The sequence below is a fragment of the Danio rerio genome, chromosome 9 (genome assembly GCF_049306965.1).
Source record: "Danio rerio strain Tuebingen ecotype United States chromosome 9, GRCz12tu, whole genome shotgun sequence".
Classification (NCBI taxonomy): Eukaryota; Metazoa; Chordata; class Actinopteri; order Cypriniformes; family Danionidae; genus Danio; species Danio rerio.
The window spans coordinates 20,381,722-20,402,847 of NC_133184.1; the positions used below are offsets into that span (position 1 = coordinate 20,381,722).

Below are 21,126 nucleotides of genomic sequence, written 5' to 3' on the forward strand. Positions count from 1 at the left end.
AAGAGCCAGACTGTCACATCTAGTCCTCATTAGCACGCTTATGCAATACTGTCTGTCCAGGAGCCACAGTCTGTGTGTGCGAGTCTCGACCACAGGCTCTCCTGCAGATGCTAAAGGCACAGGAGGTAGACCAGGACACACGCTTAACCAACAGAAACTTTCTATTTAAAGCCTTACGCACTCCAGGCTAAATATTTGAGGCAAGAAAATGTCATTTCTATGAACTCTGCAGAGAGTTTAAATATTATTCAAACACTTGATTCATTTAGATAATCAGATAACTAATAATTCTTTCAATATAAACTTAGCATATCCGCACTTTTAAAGCACATTTTAGTATAAATATTTACATTTCAAATCCAGAATGATCGTTCTTTTACTTACTAGCCTAAATCACATTTCTTACTTCACACTCCAATTCTTTGTTTTGCAAATTGGACTTGGAATACATTGTACTGGCCATAGTAAATGTGCACCCTGACAATCATATTTACAGGAGTTTTTTGGGGGCACAAATGAGAGTTTAGAGCTTCATATGATTATAGTTTAACCAATAAAATGACTTGGATTGATTTGTTCCGAAGATGACCTAGGTTCTGGAAGGTTTGGAATGACATGAGGGTGAAACTAATGCTTAGTTATGGCATTGCACATCAAGTTCATATTGAATTGTTTCTTTCCAATATTGTACTGCCCTACTTGGGTTATACATAGAAATAATGTTAGGCTACACTGGCAAATCATGTACAGTTGAAATCAGAATTATTAGCCCTTCATTTTATTATTGTTTCTTTTTTAAATTTTTCTCAAATTTTGTTTAACAGAGCAAGGAAATTTTAACAGTATGTCTGATAATATTTTTTTCTCCTGGAAAAAGTCTTACTTGTTTTATTTAGGCTAGAATAAAAGCAGTTTTACATTTTTAAAAACTATTTTAAGGAAAAAATTATTTGCCCCTTTAGGCAATTTTTTTTTCCATAGTCTACAGAACAAACCATCGTTATAAAATAACTTGCCTAATTACCTTAACCTGCCTAGTTAACTTAATTAACCTAGTTGAGCCTTTAAATGTCACTTTAAGCTGTATAGAAGTGTCTTGAAAAACATCTAGTAAAATATTATTTTATGTCATCATGGCAAAGATAAAATAAATCAGTTATTAGAAATGAGTTATTAAAGCTATTATATTTAGAAATGTGTTGAAAAAAATCTTCTCTCCGTTACACGGAAATTGGGGGAAAAATAAACAGGGGGGCTAATAATTTAGGGGGCTAATAATTCTGACTTTCAGCTTTATTGGTGCACAAAAGTGTTCTTGCAGCTTCTTACAGTAACATTTGAATAATTTAAGTCACATAGAATGTTTTACATTGTTTTTGGTTCCATTTTCTGCACTTTTTTTCACAACAGTCACTCCCTATAGAGGGTCAGAGATCTTTCGAATTGAATTGAAAATATTCTTATTTGTGTTCTGAAGATGAAGGAAGGTCTCAGGGTATTGGAATTTAGATTCTCAGGGTAACTAACCCCTTTAACTTGCAGTACGTTTGAGCTCTTATACTTTTCACATTCTACAGACATTCCTTAATGTTAGCACTGGCCAAAGAATATTCATGATTTAGATGTATTCAAAATAAAAGTTTGCGTGTGTATTATGTTTTTTATGTAAATGTGATAAACAGAACTACTTGTTACGGAGACATCTATATTTATATATAATTAGTATCATTAACCCACACATTTAATTTCTAAATGTAAATAAAAATTTTCTTATATTTATGAAAGTTTTTATAACACATTATAAATATACACAGTACATACACTTAAATTATGTCAAAACAAAAAGTGCTCTTGCATCTTTGTATGATAACCGTTGAATCATTGAAGTCACATGGAATGTTTTGACAAAATTATTAGTCCTATTTTCTGCACTCTGAACATTTTACAACTGTCGCTATCTATAGAGGACATCCCGAATTTGATTGAAAATATTTTTAATTGTGTTCTGAAAATGAACGAAGGTCTCAAGGTATTGGAATTTAGCTTTTTGGGGGTAACTAACTCCTCTAACTTGCAGTGCTCTCTTAAATTCTCTTAAATGCTTTCTCAGCTTTATTGTATACTGTAACTATTTTGTTGTTATTGCAATATTAAAATTGGTCTATTGATTATTTTCTGGCACAAATGTTGAGCATTTTTGTGACTTGCATATTGTAGAACAGTTAATGACGCTACTACTGTTCACAAACTACGGTGGCACCGTCACTATTTTTTTTGTTAGAGAATCGCGGTGCAAACGAAGTACCGGTAAACCGCGCAAGCCTAAGTGCTAAGTGGTTCGATCCCAGCTCAGACCAGGTTGGGTGCAGTAAGACCAGTGGGTTACACATGGGGGCTCGTCAAAATTGGAAGTGAGGTTTAGGGGTTGAGTGTAATGGGGTCCAGCTAGCAAAGTGCTATGTAGGTAATCCTCATTCCTCTGACCTCTAAAGATGCTCTTCTGACAGACAGTAGAGGCCATAGTCTTTAGCCTCCTTGTTAGAGCAACCGACTCCCATGGAAAAAAAAAAAAAAAAAGTTAAAATAAAAAATATCTCTAACAGTATGTTGCATATGGTTTATACGCAGCTAAAAATAACGGCAGAACAGATACGTAGATGAAAACTAAAACCTATATAAGTGTCCAGCACAGTAAAGCATTGACAGCTGAGGACATGGTGATTCATCAGAACAGCCACAGGGGTCGATCAGTCAGTAGGGCCAAAAGCCATCAACACAGTCATTAAAACATCCACCGGCACCTTCTATGCTGACTTGCAAGACTGTGGGCTTAAATCACAAGCCTGCTCCCATCATGAACCACCAATGGGGAAGGAGCTGACGGTTTTGCATAAAAGCTCATGATATGAGCTTGTTTAATGGTACAGGGAAGAACTGGACAGTTCTGTCTATTGTCATTGAGTGCTGCTTGTGGCACACATACACTCGAGTGAGGAAACACAAGTGAGAGAAATGTGAGAGCAGACCCCATCACGTGTGTGCGTCCGACTCACTCTCTCTTATTCACACACGCTCTCGCATTACTCAATGAAAGGCCTGTGTGTGTGGGCTTAAAGGAAAGTTCTCCATCAATACTGCATGGCTGTCACTGGATCCATGGCCTTCAGTGTGTTCATGCTCCTCTGAGAAGGCCCGACACACTTGAGAGTGTGTGTGGCCTGTAAACAAAATAACTTGAGGCTATAAACCCAATTCATGTCCAATTGCACATTAATTTGTAGATTTAGGGCTGCTGGAGAACGTCTTTATGTGGAATTATTGTCTTTAAAAAACGATAAACAAATAAGCAAAAAAAATAAAAAATTCTGCACAACTGTAATATGGTGTAAAAGATTTACACGATCTGACAAAAGTCTTGACGTCCATTCCAGTTGTAAGAGCAACACATTATAACTTGACTTCTAGTTGATCATTTGGAAAAGTGGCAGAAGGTAGATTTTTCTGCATCTCAGTCTTTTTCTTGTATAAAGAATTATAAACTTGTGTCTCAGAAGACGATGTCAACACTCAATGAAAACCACACGGCTTTTTAAATGTGCATACTGGAATTTATTCGGTAACAGTGTATCGCAGTTTATGCATATTTTGTATTGTATCACTATTAAACTCATATTAAAATCAATTTATGCCACTGATACTAGAAAAGTATATTAACTATTATTATCAAAAATAGCCGGTTCGGTACAAAAACGGTACTGAAATAAAAAAATTCCTGCAAAACATTTGATCACCATTGAAAGTGGCCTAAAACACAATACTGTAGAGTTGCTAGAAGCTACAATTACTTTGCAACTACCAGTATTTAGTAAGGATGCTCAACTGTTTCTATAGATTTTATTAGGGATAGAAACAACGGATCAATTAATTAATTAATTTAAAATATTCCTTTTAAATCAGCACCTTTTTGATGGTCAATTAAACATGGGCGTCATTGAGGTGTTCAGTTTCGAGGTACACGTGATTTCCATGCAGACCACGTAGAGCAGGATTGGTGGGAGATTTTAAGTGGGCACGCATGAGTTTAATAATAATTAAATGACATAATCCTTTACCAAATCACAAAAATATGGCGCAAATATTGGTTTTCCATAGTGGCTGAGAGCTCAAATGCACTGCAAGTTAAGCAAAAAAAAATGCTAATAGAAAAACACAACACACACAAAATACACAATACTGTCATCCAGGTGACAATGTGCCACTTGTGCATGCATGTTGCATCACTAATGTTATGGACGAATCAATTAATTGATTGGTCATTTAAATAACGACTGATTTTGAGATTTTGTGGAAACTGACATCCCTATTGGTGACATTTTTATCCAAAACAGGCAGCAATTACTCAATCACCGAAAACTAGACAATAAGTCAATATGGTAATTATCGAAACAGGCCTTGACTAGATCAGATTAGACTAGACCAAGGCTTCATTTGAAGTAGGGTTTGTCAACAGCAATAATATTAAATGTCTATCGTTGATGTATAGGCTACATTGCTATATATAATATGTATTCATATAGACAAATGACGGGGAAAAATAAAAAGTAGGACATACTTCATGCTTTATAAAAAAAAAAGAATAAAAAAAAAAAGGTTGCAATAAGCTGTTGGTGGGAAAAGTCAACAATGTATTTATGCCAACAGAAAAGCCAGAAATCTCTCTAGACAGAATGCTTAACTGAATTAGTTTATCTTTGCTCTCGAATGGTCAAATACGTTCACAATTATGTAAAGATGTCATGTAGACAGACGGTTATGTCTTAAGTAACCATAAACAGATGGGAAAAACATTGTTGTCAGTTCATTAGATCCATTACACAAACATTTACATGCCAATGAAATGTTTAACTCGCATTAAAAAAATAAACAAAATCTAACCCCTGATTTTAATGAACAGACTTTGTTGTGTCTTCAATATTAATCTTATTTATTTTGATACATCTGATAATAAAGTTTAAAAAGTATATATATATATATATATATATATATATATATATATATATATATATATATATATATATATATATATATAATCTGAAATGAATGCATAGCAAATTACAAACAATATTATTTAGCAAAGATGATACATTAAAAAAAAAAAAAATATATATATATATATATATATATATATATATATATATATATATATATATATATATATATATATATATATATATTATGTATCATCTTTGCTAAATAATATTGTTTGTAATTTGCTATGCATTCATTTCAGATTGACCCTCATTCTGTTGCACACCATTCTATCTGAGCAGAAGTCAATCTTAAACAAGATCTACACACAAGAAAAGTGATGTTTTACACTATTTACTCTACTATTCACAGTGATTACACACAGCCTACCTGATCCACCAGGACACATACTCTCACAGCAGCTATTTCAGTCCATTTCAGCACTGAGGGCTTCAAATACAGTGCAATTTAACCAGTAATTCAAAGCATCAGCTTCACCAAAGCCTAGATGATAACCACAGCCATTAAGAGCTTTAGAAGCAAATAGTCAACAAAAAACCATGATGACAGATTCCAATATAAAGAGTAATCTCTGCATCAGCTCCACCATGTGTGGTGCTGCAGACAACAAAACACCTGTCAACAGTAGAGCAACTGGATAAGACACTGTTAATTATCTGTCAACGAACATTTTTTGGTTTATTTACACTTTTGATTTGCATTATACGTTGATTTTTGGTATTGAAAATGCTCTGTAGCGTGGCCTTTATTGACATTTTGAAAGTTTGAAACAATATATTGTATAAAAGAAATAAAATAAAAATAAATTACTCCTTAAAATAACAGAAAAAGGCACAGGCGGTTTATTACCAGGTATTTCTATCATAATTTACAACACCAACCGAGACAATATACCACTATAGGCCATAAAAAAATAAAAATTCAATAGAAGTCACCTTTTCTAGCTTTTCAACATCAAAAGTTGTTGGATTAAAGATCAAGACCCCATAATGCAATTCAAAATCATAAATAAAATGAAAGTACAAAATAAAACATTTTAGAATATTACAGGGCTCGAAATTGCGACCATTTTGGTCGCATATGCGCCCGAAAATTAATCTATGCGACCTCATAATATATTTGGGCGCATTAGTGCGACTGCTGATAATAGTTGTAGTGCGACCTGTCTTGATTTTTTGTAAAAACATGCTGAATCGCTCTTCACTGCCGCTATATTGGTTCATATTAGCTGTCAATCACTCAAGGTATTCCGCTGTCAGATGACAGGGAAGGAGCTTTTATGACCACGGTAAATGCAAACGGCAGAAGAGTAAAACCTTAAAGCACACAGGTTTGCAAACCCCACCTAAAATTGAGGTGCAGATGAGAGCGATTATGACACGTCACGTGGTGAATAATGATCCGCCAGCTGAGATCAATCGAGTACGCGCTTCATGGAGTAGGCGCCCGAATCTCCATGCGTTGCATTCACTGCGTGTTCAGCGCAAATGTCCGCTAAAAGTCAAATCTAATACTGTACATATCATTGCCAAAGAAGCTCGCCTTTACTAAATTTACACTGAAACTGCGTCTCATAACAAACAGCGGTATTCCGCCGGTGGTCATTGCAAGAATCGTGCGCTGCCTGCTCATAAATTGGGTCGGCTGACTCGCCAGCTTTTCCACTAACACAGAAACATGAAGATCAGCTCAGACTGAACCTTTAAATTGACACAAACTGAAACCAAAACTTCTAAAGAGTGATAGAAGTGAGACTTTACTTTCTTTCTTTTGTCTATTCTTTTTTGAGGTGTATATTATTTTTATTTTTTTATTTATTTACTGATGACTGCTTTGCAGCTTTCATCATTGAATTGAATGATTTATTATAATCTTTTGTTTGTTTTGGAGCAGAAATATTATTTATTAAATTGACATGCATATAAAAACAGCAGTACAAAATAAATATTTCTTACTGCAATGCTTCATTTTTTTTTGATGCAAACTATACAATTATTTTTCATAAAGTAACAGACTTTTTATAGCAGATAACCTACATTCATGCACATTCAAGGCAGTATCATAATGAGAAATGTAATTCATTCTTACTATTATTGTCATTTTCATCATCATTAATATTCTATAATTATTAGACATTCATTTTGGAATTATTGCACACAAATATCAATGTCTTCGCAGCATTAGTTAGATCGTTTTTTCTGGTTTTTGTCAGTCCTATTGACGTTGTTTTAAAATACAATAAATCCCTTAAAAAACAATTTGCAGCGGTGCTCAATCATTTTTGGTGGATGCTCCTTAATTTTTTCTGATGCTCCTAAATTTATTTTGGTGCTCCTAAATATTTGAAGTTGGGAGCACCGGTGCTACCAAGTAAAAAAGTTAATTTCGAGCCCTGTATTAGATATTCATATTCTATGAACATTACCAGGCAACCTTCTCTATTTGCAAATAATGAAAGAATTAATAAATTAATGGATGAATGAATGAATAAATGAGCAAATTGATAAATTATTTAAAAAATAATAAAGAAAAACTAACTCAAGCCTTAAGTAGAAGCAAGAGCGTCATGGACTTTAAAAGGATAGTTCACCCAAAAATGAAAATTCTGCCCTTATTTACTCACCCTCAGCTTTCTTTTTTAGTCCTGTATAAATTAGTTTGATCTGCTTAACACAAGGGAAAATATCTGGAAGAATGTCAGTACCCAAACAGATCTCAGCACTCATTTACCGCTACAGATTTTTTTTCCAACTATGACAGTAAATGTGTGTCGAGATCTGTTTGCTTGCTGATTGTCTTCCAAATATTGTCCTTTATGTTAAAAAAATGCATACAGAATAAAAACCTGAGAGTGAGCAAATGGGGCAGAAGTATGTCTTTGGCTCGTCTTTGTGTATTCGTGCTCAAAATCTGTTGTAGACACAGTGAATGTCGGATTAACGCTGTACAAGACTCCTTCAGAAGTCTGCGTTTGTGTCTGGTCTAATAAAGGCTGTGTACACAGCGCTTCAGGTTTGCAGTATGTGAAAAGGCAGGATTCTTGATGCATGTGGGTGGGTTGCCTGAGGGGACGTGGCTCTAATTTACGAGAGCCAAACCCAGCGCAGTCAGAGAGCTCCTGGCGCTTCACTGCCAAACAAGTTAAGACACAAAACCCCTGTCATCCGGGGCCATCAGAGAGGAAGGAGATGGTTGCAATGTCAGCATGTGCAGATTGTAGAACACTGTCCTGCCACCTTACTGTAAAAATTAGGAGCTATGAAAAAACTTTTTTCTTTTTTAAATTCTGTTTTATTATTTACTAAATGACACTTCTTTTTTTTTTTTTGGGGGGGGTTGTTTAAAGGCGTTTTGTTTTTATTATTTTTATAGACCTTTTTCTTGAATGCTGCATGGAGGGTGCCATAGCGACCAGCGTATTCCGTAAGAATGTTTAGAACTTCCGTTTACAGCATTTACAATAGTTAATTTGCAATCTGAAAATAGGTTTCAGTAGCGTTTTGAGTAAGGGTGTCACGATCCTCCAAATCCTCGATTCGATTACATTTTCAATTCTAAAGGCACGATTCGATTCATTTTCGATTATGAATAACTAATTAATTAATGACAAATTAATTATTTGTAGCCTACCGTTTAAACTACCTGACCTGGATGGTCTTTGTTTAACCCATAAACAAATCATACAGTAAATGAATAAAGGCAACATACACACATAATTACCACCTGTCAATCACTTTTTCTGCGGAACTCGTGAATAGGCAGTGATCTGTGGCGTTATAATGGCGTCGGTAAAAAAGATGCACAACCAACAGGAACCAGCCAACAGTATCAGACAGTGTAAACAAGGCCTGAGTGTTTACTTTTCATGAGTGGATTTGCAACGGGGGCAGGCGGAGGATCGCTATGCCGTTGTTGTCTATCGGTCGAACCGTACGTAATAACGTACATAGCAGAGCTTGCAAAACTGTGTTTTTTTTGTCGACAACACGAACGTTGTCAACATAACTCACTGGAAATCCAAAATGCTTACAAACCGGCGACTTCATTGAAAGAGGAGAGGATTTAAGTTCTGTCGACGGGTCTCCTGCTTCTGCAGTTTAACAAGCACTTCAACAAGCCTGTTATTTTCCCGCTTGGCAAGCCAAGCTGACGTCACATGGGGGCGTGGCAGCATCGACGATTCAATTTTTGGATTCGATAATCGAAATTGAGCATAAATTTCAATCGATATTGATTAAAAATCGAAATCGTGACACCCCTAGTTTTGAGTGGATTGCGGAGTATTTTTGTGACACACAACTTTGAAAGGTGTGTTAAAGCCGTTATAATCTGTTAGATGTGGTTTAAGCGCAAGAGAAAAACGTTCTCTTAGCTCATGTTTCTCACACACACACACACACACACACACACACACACACACACACACACACACACACACACACACACACACACACACACACACACACACACACACACACACACACAAACTCCACTGCATTATAGAGCAACCAGATTACTGGCATGAAACAGGTATCCAAGTCTACATGCAATTTAAAAAATTTACAATAAAAGTCCATTACTGACACTCTGCTGGCTGATTTGCATGTTGATGCTAAAGTCTGGTTTATACTTCTGTGTCAAGTCATCGGTATGCCTTGCGCGTTGCTGTAACAACACTTTCGAAACGATGTGGCAGTGAGGCGTTTATGTGCCTGTGTGTCGAGTTTCTTCACTGGTGTTTTTTTTTTTTTTTTTCTGAATGCTTCTTTAAATGTACAAGTGGTTCAAACTTGCTCATTTTGAGGCAGGAACCGGCGGAAGCGCAACAACTTTAATCATAGGGTAAACACAAAACAAAACTTTCCATCTAAAGTTCCTTCATGGGACTCAACACTTGTAAACACTCGCTCCAACGGACTTGCTCTCGGTCCCACCCACACTCGTTAGCGCTACCAAGCAGACCAATCACAGAGCTTGCGCTACACGTTGTTGCGACAAGTAGTTACATTTTTTGAGACGTGCTTGTCAGCAAAGCCGCAGAAGTATAAATCAGCCTTAATTAGGAGCCGTTTCATTGACTTAGTTTGTGTTGTGTAGTATTTACTAGGGTATGTGTTTTTCTGTCATTTCAAAACGCCACTTTATTTTCACTTTGTGACCCTTAATCAATGTGTTAGTGGGACAGTACAGGCTGTGTGTGTGTGTGTGTGTGTGTGTGTGTGTGTGTGTGTGTGTGTGTGTCCACCATTTTGGTGAATTACATTTGTTTGGGCTGGTTATGTTTAAAAGAAAAAGAGAATGCTGACTTTAGTGATAATAACAAGTCTCCATTCAAACGGCACAAGATTCCGTCTGACAACGAGGGGAAAATGCCTCACAGCAGTTGTTTTCCATCCCATTGGATCACATTTTTTTTTTTAAATGACTAGTACAGGAGGTGGTGCTAATCGACATCAGTATTAGTTCAAAGATGTTAAAAGCAAATAAAATAGATTAATACTACAGTTTCAAAGCTGTCCAAATGTGACTGTTTATGCACATCAGCTGCCGACCGGAAGTTCTTAAAAGTTCAAGAAAACCGAGTACTTTTTTTTGAGACGTTAACAGATTTGTGTGTTGAGCATCAGTTAAGACAATGTTAGCACATGTTAGCTTTAATTGTGGAGAAAACTGGATAATTTTAAGCTTTTGTCAGCTAATTTCAGCTTACGGGTTTAAAAATATTTTTGGGGCAGGATCAAAATCAGCGACGTCGCACAAACTGCATGTGCAAAGATGACACGTTGTGTTTTCATTGTTCATATCAGAGTTTTTCTTATTCTATGAGAAGAGCCTGCTTCTTAATTATTCATCACTACATGTGCTTTCCGAAACCAAGAAACAGACCTGCCAGTGCCGAGCTGTGAGATCCTACCTTGATGACTAAATGAGACCACGTCCACGGACCCATGGCACACATTATTTAGTCGTTCATGAAAGGTCGGATATGTTTGTTTCCGTGTTCCATGTTTTTCCCCGCAATGCTGTCAGGGCCAATACAGCAAAGCTGTAAGTGTCCAGCAAGCATTTTCGCCTGGAGACCAGTACAAGAATTGGAGAATGGTGGACGTTGTCTTTTATCAGGAGTTCGTTCACATTTAGACACATCGCTGTGCTGCTGTATTTGCCTAAATCATATAGATTACCAGCAGGGCTAATGGTTAAAATAGACAGGGCAAGAGACCTGCTGCACTGAGTCTGCATTCAGACCTATGATTCAGACCCGAGGATTGAGGGAAAAGTCCTCATTTAGTGTTTATATGAACACAATTATCTTTAAAATGATATAAATTGTGGTTGTGTATGAAATTACGAATAACAAATTTAGCATGGCATTAAATTACTGTTTATTTCTTTGCATTTTAAGTTTATAAACTATAAAATCATAGGTCTCCTCACGGTTTTGTGTCTCCTTTTGTGAGCTAACTGACAGTTGTTCGCTCCCCTCCTTCTTGCCCTTTGCTCGCGGAGCTCCATGCCCATTATGATGCATCTTTTGAAAATATTCTGAGGTAGACCTGAACCAAAAGTGGGGGGTGTCATGGCCATTTAACATTCTCCTTGCGCATACACGCAAAGCATAATGGGCAATTTTACGTTCTAGGAAAAAGTTCTATATGTCAAGCCTCTCTTAGACTGCTGTTGAAAATGAGCAAGTCTGCTATTTAAACAAATGCATATGGTTTGTCCAGGGTAATCGTGATTTCCATGTCAATCAAATCAAATGAATTCAATGAGAAATCAAAAAAAATGTCAGTTTATTTTACTAGAGCACATTGTTATTCTTTAAGTGAAGAATTAATCTGTTAATACACTGAAAAAGGGGGTTGTTTTTAATCAAAGTTTAAACACTTTCTTCTGTGTTTAGAGTGACGGTCCTTCTCCATTTCAGTCACAATATTCTTAAGCACATCCCCTCGCAAAAAAGCCCCACCCCCTACTCAATATTCCATTTCAATTCAAAGTCTTAGCAGCTATTCAGCCACAAGTAGCTTTTGATACACATATTTAAAATGTATTTTAGTAATCTAAAAGCATGTCTATTTAATTGAAATAATTTAGCAACTATATATAAAAGATTTAACACAATTGAAATTAAGAACCCTATAGAATGGAGCTCAAAAATCTCAAATTAAACCAAACCAAAAACTATTTATTTAAAATTTTAATAAAATTTAACAAAAAACTTTTATTTTGACAAGCTGTTCTGGAGATGCTGAGTTTCCATGTGTGCATGATATGACAGGATTTTTTTTAATAAAACAGTCACTTCATCAGCATTTTGCTGTTTATGACTTGTCAACCAGCACTTTGACCAGTAAACCAACTTGCACAACAGGTTTGTAAAAGCAGCGCAGAATGTGTAGACCTCAAAACTAAATGGTTTCTTTCAGTTTGAAACTCAGAAAAAGCACTTCATGTCACAATTTGATAAGTTGTACAGAACTACTTCTTAATTATTCATTTACTAATGTTTTACAATCATACATCCATTTTTATTTCTTTTTTGAGAGGATCCCACAATCCGCTCCATGTTTTCTGCATTTTCAGACATCAAAGAATCATATTTAGTAACATAGGTGAAATCAAAAAGTAAAACGAAATTCACAATATGTATTGGCTATTATACAGTATATCAGAAATACTAAAAGATAATCTGAGACACGATTTATAAACGATTTCCAGTCCAAAATTAATCAAAAAGTCAAAAGATTACAATATAATGCTAACATGTATGCAATTAACAAACTTTAAGTCGCCTAAAAGAAGCTCCACACAATTCTGATTTTGACCAATCATATTTCTTTCACCTAGAACAGAACTGAAAAAAAAAAACATCCACAATAGCTTCCCTAATTTGTTTAAGGATCCTGAAAAGTCTTTATTTGAGACTTGTTTTACTAACACAGATGGCCCGAGGGCCCATGGGACAGTGCAGCAGGAGTAGGAGCTTGTCTGAGAACACAAGCGCATGGTTATGGTTTCCAACAATGTCACTGCCCACTGACTACCCTGCCATATCCAAGACTGGTTGCACACTGAAGCCAAGCAGAGTTGAGCATGGTTAGCACCTGGATGATAGATCACATGAGAAAACTCAGAAAGCAGGGGGTGCTCAACCTGGGGTCAGTGTGAGTTCTAATGCCACAGTATAGTGAAGGGGACACTATAATGTCAGTGAGCACTGTCTTTAGGATGAGACGTAAATCAAAGTCATGACTCTCTGTGATAGTATTGCCTGAGGCAGCAAGTAAATATAAATATTGAAACACTACTGACTCCTGATGTTGAGAGAAAATTGTACTCAAATTAAACAGAAAAGCAATACTGTACAATTACAAAGTATTTTTAACTTGGTATCTGAATTTGACAGTGTTGCCAAGAACGCTAATACCTCAAACATAAACAGCAATAAGATGACCGTGTTTTTTGACTGGCATTGCTTGTGTGTGAGCATGTATGTTTGCCAAAATGTTGCGCTGAATGCTAAAAAGATTAAAGCCAAGAACCCGGCATGTTTGGTAGCATTCAGGAAAATAACTGTCTATATCTGCATATATCCATCATCTATATATAGAGCTGGGTGATATGGCCAAAAACATATTCCTGATAAAACTTTCAAAAAGCACTGATATTGATAATTTTAATACATTTTTAATGTTAAGGAGTTTAAAAAAAGATGTTGACTCCTGAGAGAAAGCTGCAGATATATAATTAGGGTTTATCACTATCATTAGATTACTCATCATTAGATCATTAGAACAGGACAAGCATTTGCCACAATATCCCCGATAGGCATTATGGTTGTCACGATACTGGAATTCGATAGCGATTGGTACTGGAATTTGAATAACCGCGCTCAATAGAAATGACTGTGAATGGCTATTAAGGTCATCAGTTCACCAAACTCACTGCTGTTAACTAAGTGTTTCAAAGTCATGTCATTAAGCTGGTTTGTCTATAAGCTGACATAAAAGCTATCCGCTGATGAATCGTGCCTTTAAAATGCTCCATCAGTGTTGTTGCTGAATTTTAGCGTGGTTTCATCAAATTAACACTGGAACTACCAGAATTCTATAACTACTAGAATGGCCATAACAGCTTTTCTGATCATTGTCATAATTAACATCATATTACATCACATTTACATTCAAAAGTCTGAGACATTAGAATTAAATGTTGAACCTCTATCATATTATTTCATGGAGTAATTAGATTAAAATACAATATTTTTAATAAAACGGTCTATAAATGTTTGAGTTACCCGTTACTCCAGCAAACTGAAGAGCAAGGTTTTTTCACGGCACTGAGTATGTTGTTTTAAAGGACATGTTTAAAGTAAAGTTATGTTTCTGCTATCAGAAAGTTATGATTTTGTTAGCAGGAAGTTGCTAAGGAACAGAGGCACACATATTTAAAGGCAAAGAAATAAGCTGCAGATGCTGAAATGCATGTTGTCAACTATGGTAATTCTAGATAGAAATTTTAGAACTTCTTTTGCGTTTTGTCATTTTAGTAAAATAAAGTAGGAAATGAATTTACATATTTAGGAAAAATCAGGGTGTCATAGATATATAGTTTTTAATTTAAGGTTATTCAATTACAAAACCCAGTTCTAATATTAAACTAGTGTTGTGGTTTGTTTCAGAAAGAAGCAATCCCTAAGCACAAGTTCTATTGAGATCAGTAAGAGACAGTCAATTAATTCCTTTTTTTGGGACTGAAGTGCAAAATTGAAGTGTTGTTTGCATCCAAATTTGTTTTTAAAAACACTCTTTTTTTAATAATATGTGTTAATAACTGTACTGCTTTACCAACATTTTGCCAATTACCTCTAGAGCTGAGCGATAATGATTGAGTCCCAAAAACAGACATGTCCTTAAAGATCCCTGGATGAGAAAGTGACCAAGAAGCCTCTGTAGGGATCTGTTCTTTATTCATACTTCCTTGAAAACAACCATGACAGAGCACAGCGCTACATTCTGCCCGGCGCCAAACTAAGGCTAAGCATAAATTTGCATGCATTCCACAGCTAATCCGCAAACGACTAAGCAAACAATAATTGTAATGTCCTTTCAATCAGATTTCCAGCATAAAGAAGCGTGGCATGGTTTTAAAGCGAGAACTCGTAGCCCTTTGCTGAATGGTAGTCGTTTCTCCAGAGCCAGCGAGAGTGATGAAGACACAATTGGCTGTAGATGGGCTATGATGTGGCGGGGGGGTTTGGGCAACCGGTTGCTATAGCAGCTCAGTGGCAGCTCAGACGAGAGAGCCGACCGGTGCAAAGGACAGAGATGGGCAAGTGAACGGGGGTCTGCTCTAAACAGAAAGAGCGAGATGGCCGGCGGCCAGGCGACACTGGCAGTGTGGCTGAAACAATGACTCAGTGCTAATGGCTCACAGCGGCATGCTGTATGCTAAATACAGAGGGCGGCACTCATTCAGCCTCCTCACATAAGAGAAGGGTATTACTCTGGCCAAAGTGTCAGGAGAAGGACGGTAAATTGCACCATCACCAAATCAAACTTTACCTTCGGAGAGGTTCAAATCAAATTGAGAATACTTAATAGCCCCTTTCACACAATAGCGGTAAATTCTGACATCATTAACCAGAAATGAGCTCTAAACGGCTGCGCTTGTATTTGTAAACATTTGACTACATTACAAACTTTGTGGATGGATAAGTATTGTAAACAACTTTGATGAAATCATATAGAGAAACACTTTCGCACGTCAAGATGTACATAATGTGTGTGTGTGCTGGCGCTCACTCCTTCACGGGCACACGCGACAAGTCAAGCAACTGAAGGAAGCAGAGCTTGAAGGTAAACAAACAACGGCTTATCATTAGCATCTTATCGATAATTATTTACACAGTTGTCATTAGAAAGAAACAAATAAACATTGTCTGACTTACAACTAGCAGCTAAATGTGTGTGGAAAAAAAATTCAAAGGCTTTTATTTTCATAAACCGTGCGGACGTGAATGCCCCTGACTGTTCTGATTGGCTAAAGTTGACGTCTCACATCAGCACGTTCTAGACGTGCACGCGCTCTATGCGGCAATCTTCCGTCTACGAACAAATTTATCTGTATTTTCAAAAAGGTCCTGTTCACACATACGGACCTTTCCGGAAAATTGCTGGTAATTTTCCGGAAAGGTCCATATGTGTAAATGGGGCTAATAAGACATAGGGCTGAATAATGACATTTTTTGTTGTTTTTGAAATAGTTTGTTGTTTATTTTTGATCATGATTCACTTTGACTGTACATAAATTTGGCCAAATATGGGAATTTGTTATATATAAATAAACTCAATTAATACTGTAAAGTTACTCAGGGAATATTGCCATTTCATACATTACAAAAGTGTTACATAATAATAATTAGTAACAAATAAAACCTAATGCGCATCGATCCAATGCAATTATTTTAAAATAAACATTAAAAGACAAGTTATAAACTTTAATGCTACAATTAAGCATCTACACCAATATATTTTAAATAACTTAAATCGTGCCAGTTATAAAAACTCGTTTGTGTTGCGGATTTACTCAAACATATTAAACACTAAAGATGGTTGAGATTAAAAGGAAAGTTCACCCAAAAATTTAAATTTACATATTATTTACTCACCCTTAAGAGGTTCTAAAGCAGTATGAGTTATTTTTTTTTAACATTAAATAAGATATTTTGAGAAAAAAAGCTGGAAACCAGCAACTATTGACTTCCACAGTGGGAAAAATAAATCCTTTATTGTTTTCTCAAATATATCTTCTTTTGTGTTCAACAGAAGATAAAGGTTTGGAACAAGTAAAGAGTGAGTAAATGCTGAAGGCATTTTCAGTTTTAGGTGAATTATAACCGAGTAAAAGCATAATATGTATGGTGCATTTATTAGCAAGATGCTTCTCTCAGGAGTTAATTGCTAGCTTTTGAGCTATGCTTACAGAATTACTTTTTTCCTAAGCATAAGATTACAAAAATGTCAAGTATCGTCATGTACGTTCATTTTACACTGGTATTTTATTTTCAACAGTAGTAGAGTGAAAAAAAACTGAGATAAGTTCAACTTTGCCAAGGCAGCTACAGCAATGGGTTTCTCTGCAATAAGAGCCAAAACAGCCTAGTTTGAATTTCTTCAATTCTAAATAACTTGGAAATGAGTTTAATTTTCAAGTATCATCACCAGGAACTCAGATATGAAGCAACCCAGCCAACAACAACAACATCAACCACTGAGTTCAACTAAATCAACAACTAGATGACAGTAGACCCCATAATTGCATTTTTATTCATTGTGTAAAGGGTCGTGAAACCCTCCTTTTTTCAGTAGTAGCCTATCTCAATTACTAGTTTGTTTGTCTCCTACTCATCTATTTTTAACTCTTTAACTACACCACCAAGAAAAAAAAAGTTTGGATTGCATTTCTCAACTCCTAATGTTGCTACTTAACACTCAATAGATTTTTTTCAACATCACATAATTTCTAAGACATCAGCCTCTACCAAATGGTTTGACAGTTGGTTTATGGTAAAAGCACCAGACTTAATACATATACTATAATAAATCAAAAATATGAAGTGTAAGACTAATTTAATTTATTTATAAAAAAAAAAAAATTAAAAACTATAACTATATAAACTATAGAGGGGCAGTCAAAAGGTTAATGCAACTTAAACGAGTTTGGAAAGTTTATTAGTGCATGGTCTTACAGCTTGACTTAATTGTTCAGAAGCTGATCTTCTCATAGGATGAGAAACTCACAGTTTCCTAATGCCTAGTTCACACTAGAGGATTTTAAGTTCTCATATAAAACTCTTTACTGTCACAACAGATTTACATTTAAAGCTATTATTGAGATATTAAAATTAAGCTTTGAATGTCTGGCATCATATTTAATGACACCATTACCCTAAAAATATAATCTTTTTTTGGTAATACAGCCTATAAATATGTAGTTAAGATACTAAAACACTTAAAGGTCTTGGCTTTCATTTTCATTTTCAAACAGGAGCTATTTCACAGCACATAATATGCTGTTTTGAAAGATATCTGAAGTAAATTGATGTTTTTGCCATCAGAAAGTTTTGTTTATGTTAGCAGGAAGTTGCTAGGCAAGAAAATGCACACATATTTAAAGTCACAGTGAAAAGTATCAGACATGCATGCAGTCATTTTGACCAATATGGTAATTTAAGGCAGAAATGCTCAGTTCTTTACTGTTTTGTAATAAAAATAATAACAATGTCAGAAAGAAATACACTGATAGTTAGAAAACGGCAGGGTGTTATAAATGTTAGTTTTATTTCAAAGAGTTATACAATTACAAAAATTAAAAACTCTCTGTGTATCTATCCACTGGAACCTTGCAGATGAGTGATTAATCCGCTGATAAATCAGTTGATTTGACGATGTTTTTAAATGCTTTCTCCAAAGCTTGAAACGCTGTCAGTGATGTCATCAGCACACAAGCAGCCAATAGTGTTCAGCTTTTTCTGACGACTCCTCCCTCAAAATTTCATTGGCTGTGGTTTGGTAGCTTGAATGAGCTGATGGGGAATGAGTTGTTGTCAAATCATGTAGTGTGTGACCCCCCTATTGTGGAGCATTCACAGAGTGTTGATTAGTGTGAACACCACAGAGATTAAAAGACACAAAGTCAAGTCATGTAGTGTGAACGGCACAGCGATCTGCTGATGTTTAAAATCCTGTAGTGTGAACTAGGCTTAACTCGCAACCAAACGCTACCAAAACACATGAAAAAAGGTATATTTTTGATGTTGAGTTTGAGTCGTAACCATCTGTTACAGCGACACACGAAATTTCTATTTTAGAACGAGATTCCATTCCCATGACCCGCAAAAAAAAAAAAACAACAGCATAAACTACCATGACAAAATCTCCTCAGTTACTGATTATGTGCAACATTCGGTGTAAAACGCTACCAATGTGAGTTTGAATGCTATTTTCCGTGACATTTATTTTCATACTACAATAAGACAGTTCACCTTAGATCTTGAAAATAAATAGCTAGCAAAATCAGTTGGCTTAATGCAAACCAAATTGCTGGTTGTGTCGGATGTTGGCATGGGACGATAACCGTTTAAGGTATACCATGGTTTAAAAAGTCAAGGTTTTAAAACAGTCAGACCTTTCCTAAGGTGTAAGTATTTATTTATTTGTTAGAAACAAAAAAAACATTGTTTTTGAAACAAAGACAGCACAAGCCTGACATGTTTACTCTTCCAAAATATTTAAAATGTTTCTCAAAATAAAATATATTGTGTTGAAAACACTAAAAAAAAAATTTTAGTTTTTTTTTTTATCCAGGCATTTAAAAGGAACATATCTTAAAGCAGTAATCACAATACCGTAAAACCGTGATATTTTTATTCAAGGTTATCATACCGCCAGAATATAACAGCCCATGCCTAGTCGAATGAAGTTAGTTAATGATCAAAAAAAAGGCACCTCGTCGTAGAACTCAACAAAACTGCTACATTAACAAAAATGACGGCACTTAAAATTTATTTCAAACCAGGAAGACGAAAATAGGGGATAAAAGCTCAAAATTAGTGAGTTATTCCCTACAATTAAAGTGAACAAGTGCTAATGTTGACTTCATTGATGAGTAACCCACTTAAAAATACTATACATAAAAAAAGTGTAAGGTTCCCTGACCTTTTAAAGTGGAGATGGAACACAGATGTAAAAGTTTCAGGATACAAACAATAAAAACAAAAACAAAATAGTTGTTTTTTTTATCAAAATGAAGACAAATGAAGAATGTAACTATTTTCAACAAGCCTAATAAAAAACATTGGTGAACGACAAGCAAATGTGGGATGATCAAGACTCAGGTGGCTGTGGATTGCAGAGATTATTAATTTATGTGCAAGCACAAGCTGTTTGCTTGTTATCTGGCATTAGGAGTTCAGAATTGTGCAGAGGTGAGAACTTGACTGGCAGATAATCTGTGGCACACATGGCGTTTGCAGCAGGGATGAGGAGGAAGTGGAGATAAGACACTGCACAGATGGAGCAATCCCTCAGGGAGCAAACAAGGTGCATGGTGGGTAAAATTTCCAGCTGTCAAAGATGATCAACGGTTCACTTGACAGGCCATTAATACAGTCATGTTAAGCAATAAAACGCAACCAAATAACTGTCAGCTGAAAAGACAGCTCCGCATTTATCAGAGAGGAATAAATCCTATTTGAATCAGACATTGTCCAATTAAAAAGAGCCGAGGAAACTTGTGTTGTGCAGCGGCCGCCATGTTTTCCACAGTGACCTCATTTCACTCCGTCCAGGCTGGTGATACAAGAAGAGGAAATCTCATTGTACATGTTTAACAGAGCAAGAGTGCGGCATGGGCACTTGCTCAAGGCTGCACGCGAGATTTCCTGCCCGCACTGAAAAAAACCACAGCGAGAGGCAGCTTTCCAAACTCTGCTGACTCACGTGCCGACTGCTCTTAGAAAGCCAAAATAGGAATGGATCAAACTGTCTACAGGCTGTAGCTCAGGCATAAATAAACCACCAGGGCTGGGGTGCGCTTTCATTTCACAGCAGATATCTGGGTTTCTATTAATCAGGTGACACAGGCTTGACCTATAACTAAAAAACAAACAAGCTTCACATTTATCATTACTTTTCACATTAAAAGAGCACTGAAGATTGGAAAACTAAATGCATCACAATTAGGGTTGGATGATGTTCCAACCACGTAATATTACATAAAAAGTCACCTTGTATCCTGATAATGGTACATATCACGTTATAGTAGAATTTCTGTAAATTTAGTTTCATGTATACTGACTACATGTAAAAGACTATTTATTTTTTTACATTTTTTGGTATGTACTTAGAAATTTACTCTGTCATGTGAATAAATTTCTTATTTATTTAGAACTTTAGAGCAAACGATTGATTAAAAATGTAGAAATATAAAATAAATATTCATAAAAAAATAAAATAAAATAAAATGTAAAAAAAATAAAGAAATCACTTAATAAAATGCTAAATATAA

General features: G+C 35.7%; 1 protein-coding gene and 1 long non-coding RNA gene across 3 annotated transcripts in view; one reads left to right on the forward strand and one right to left on the reverse strand.

Annotated features, from left to right (window-relative positions):
• Positions 1–21,126, reverse strand: part of tsc22d1 (TSC22 domain family, member 1) — an 83,538-nt gene that overhangs the window by 46,307 nt on the left and 16,105 nt on the right. The window lies entirely within an intron of this gene.
• On the forward strand, positions 9,805–15,803 carry LOC141376103 (uncharacterized). 2 transcript variants are annotated; one of them, XR_012385269.1, is made up of 3 exons: positions 9,805–10,250; positions 10,657–11,056; positions 12,206–15,803. It is a non-coding gene; the product is annotated as an uncharacterized lncRNA (long non-coding RNA). The 2 variants fall into 2 exon arrangements; XR_012385268.1 differs by having other exon boundaries at positions 9,805–10,246.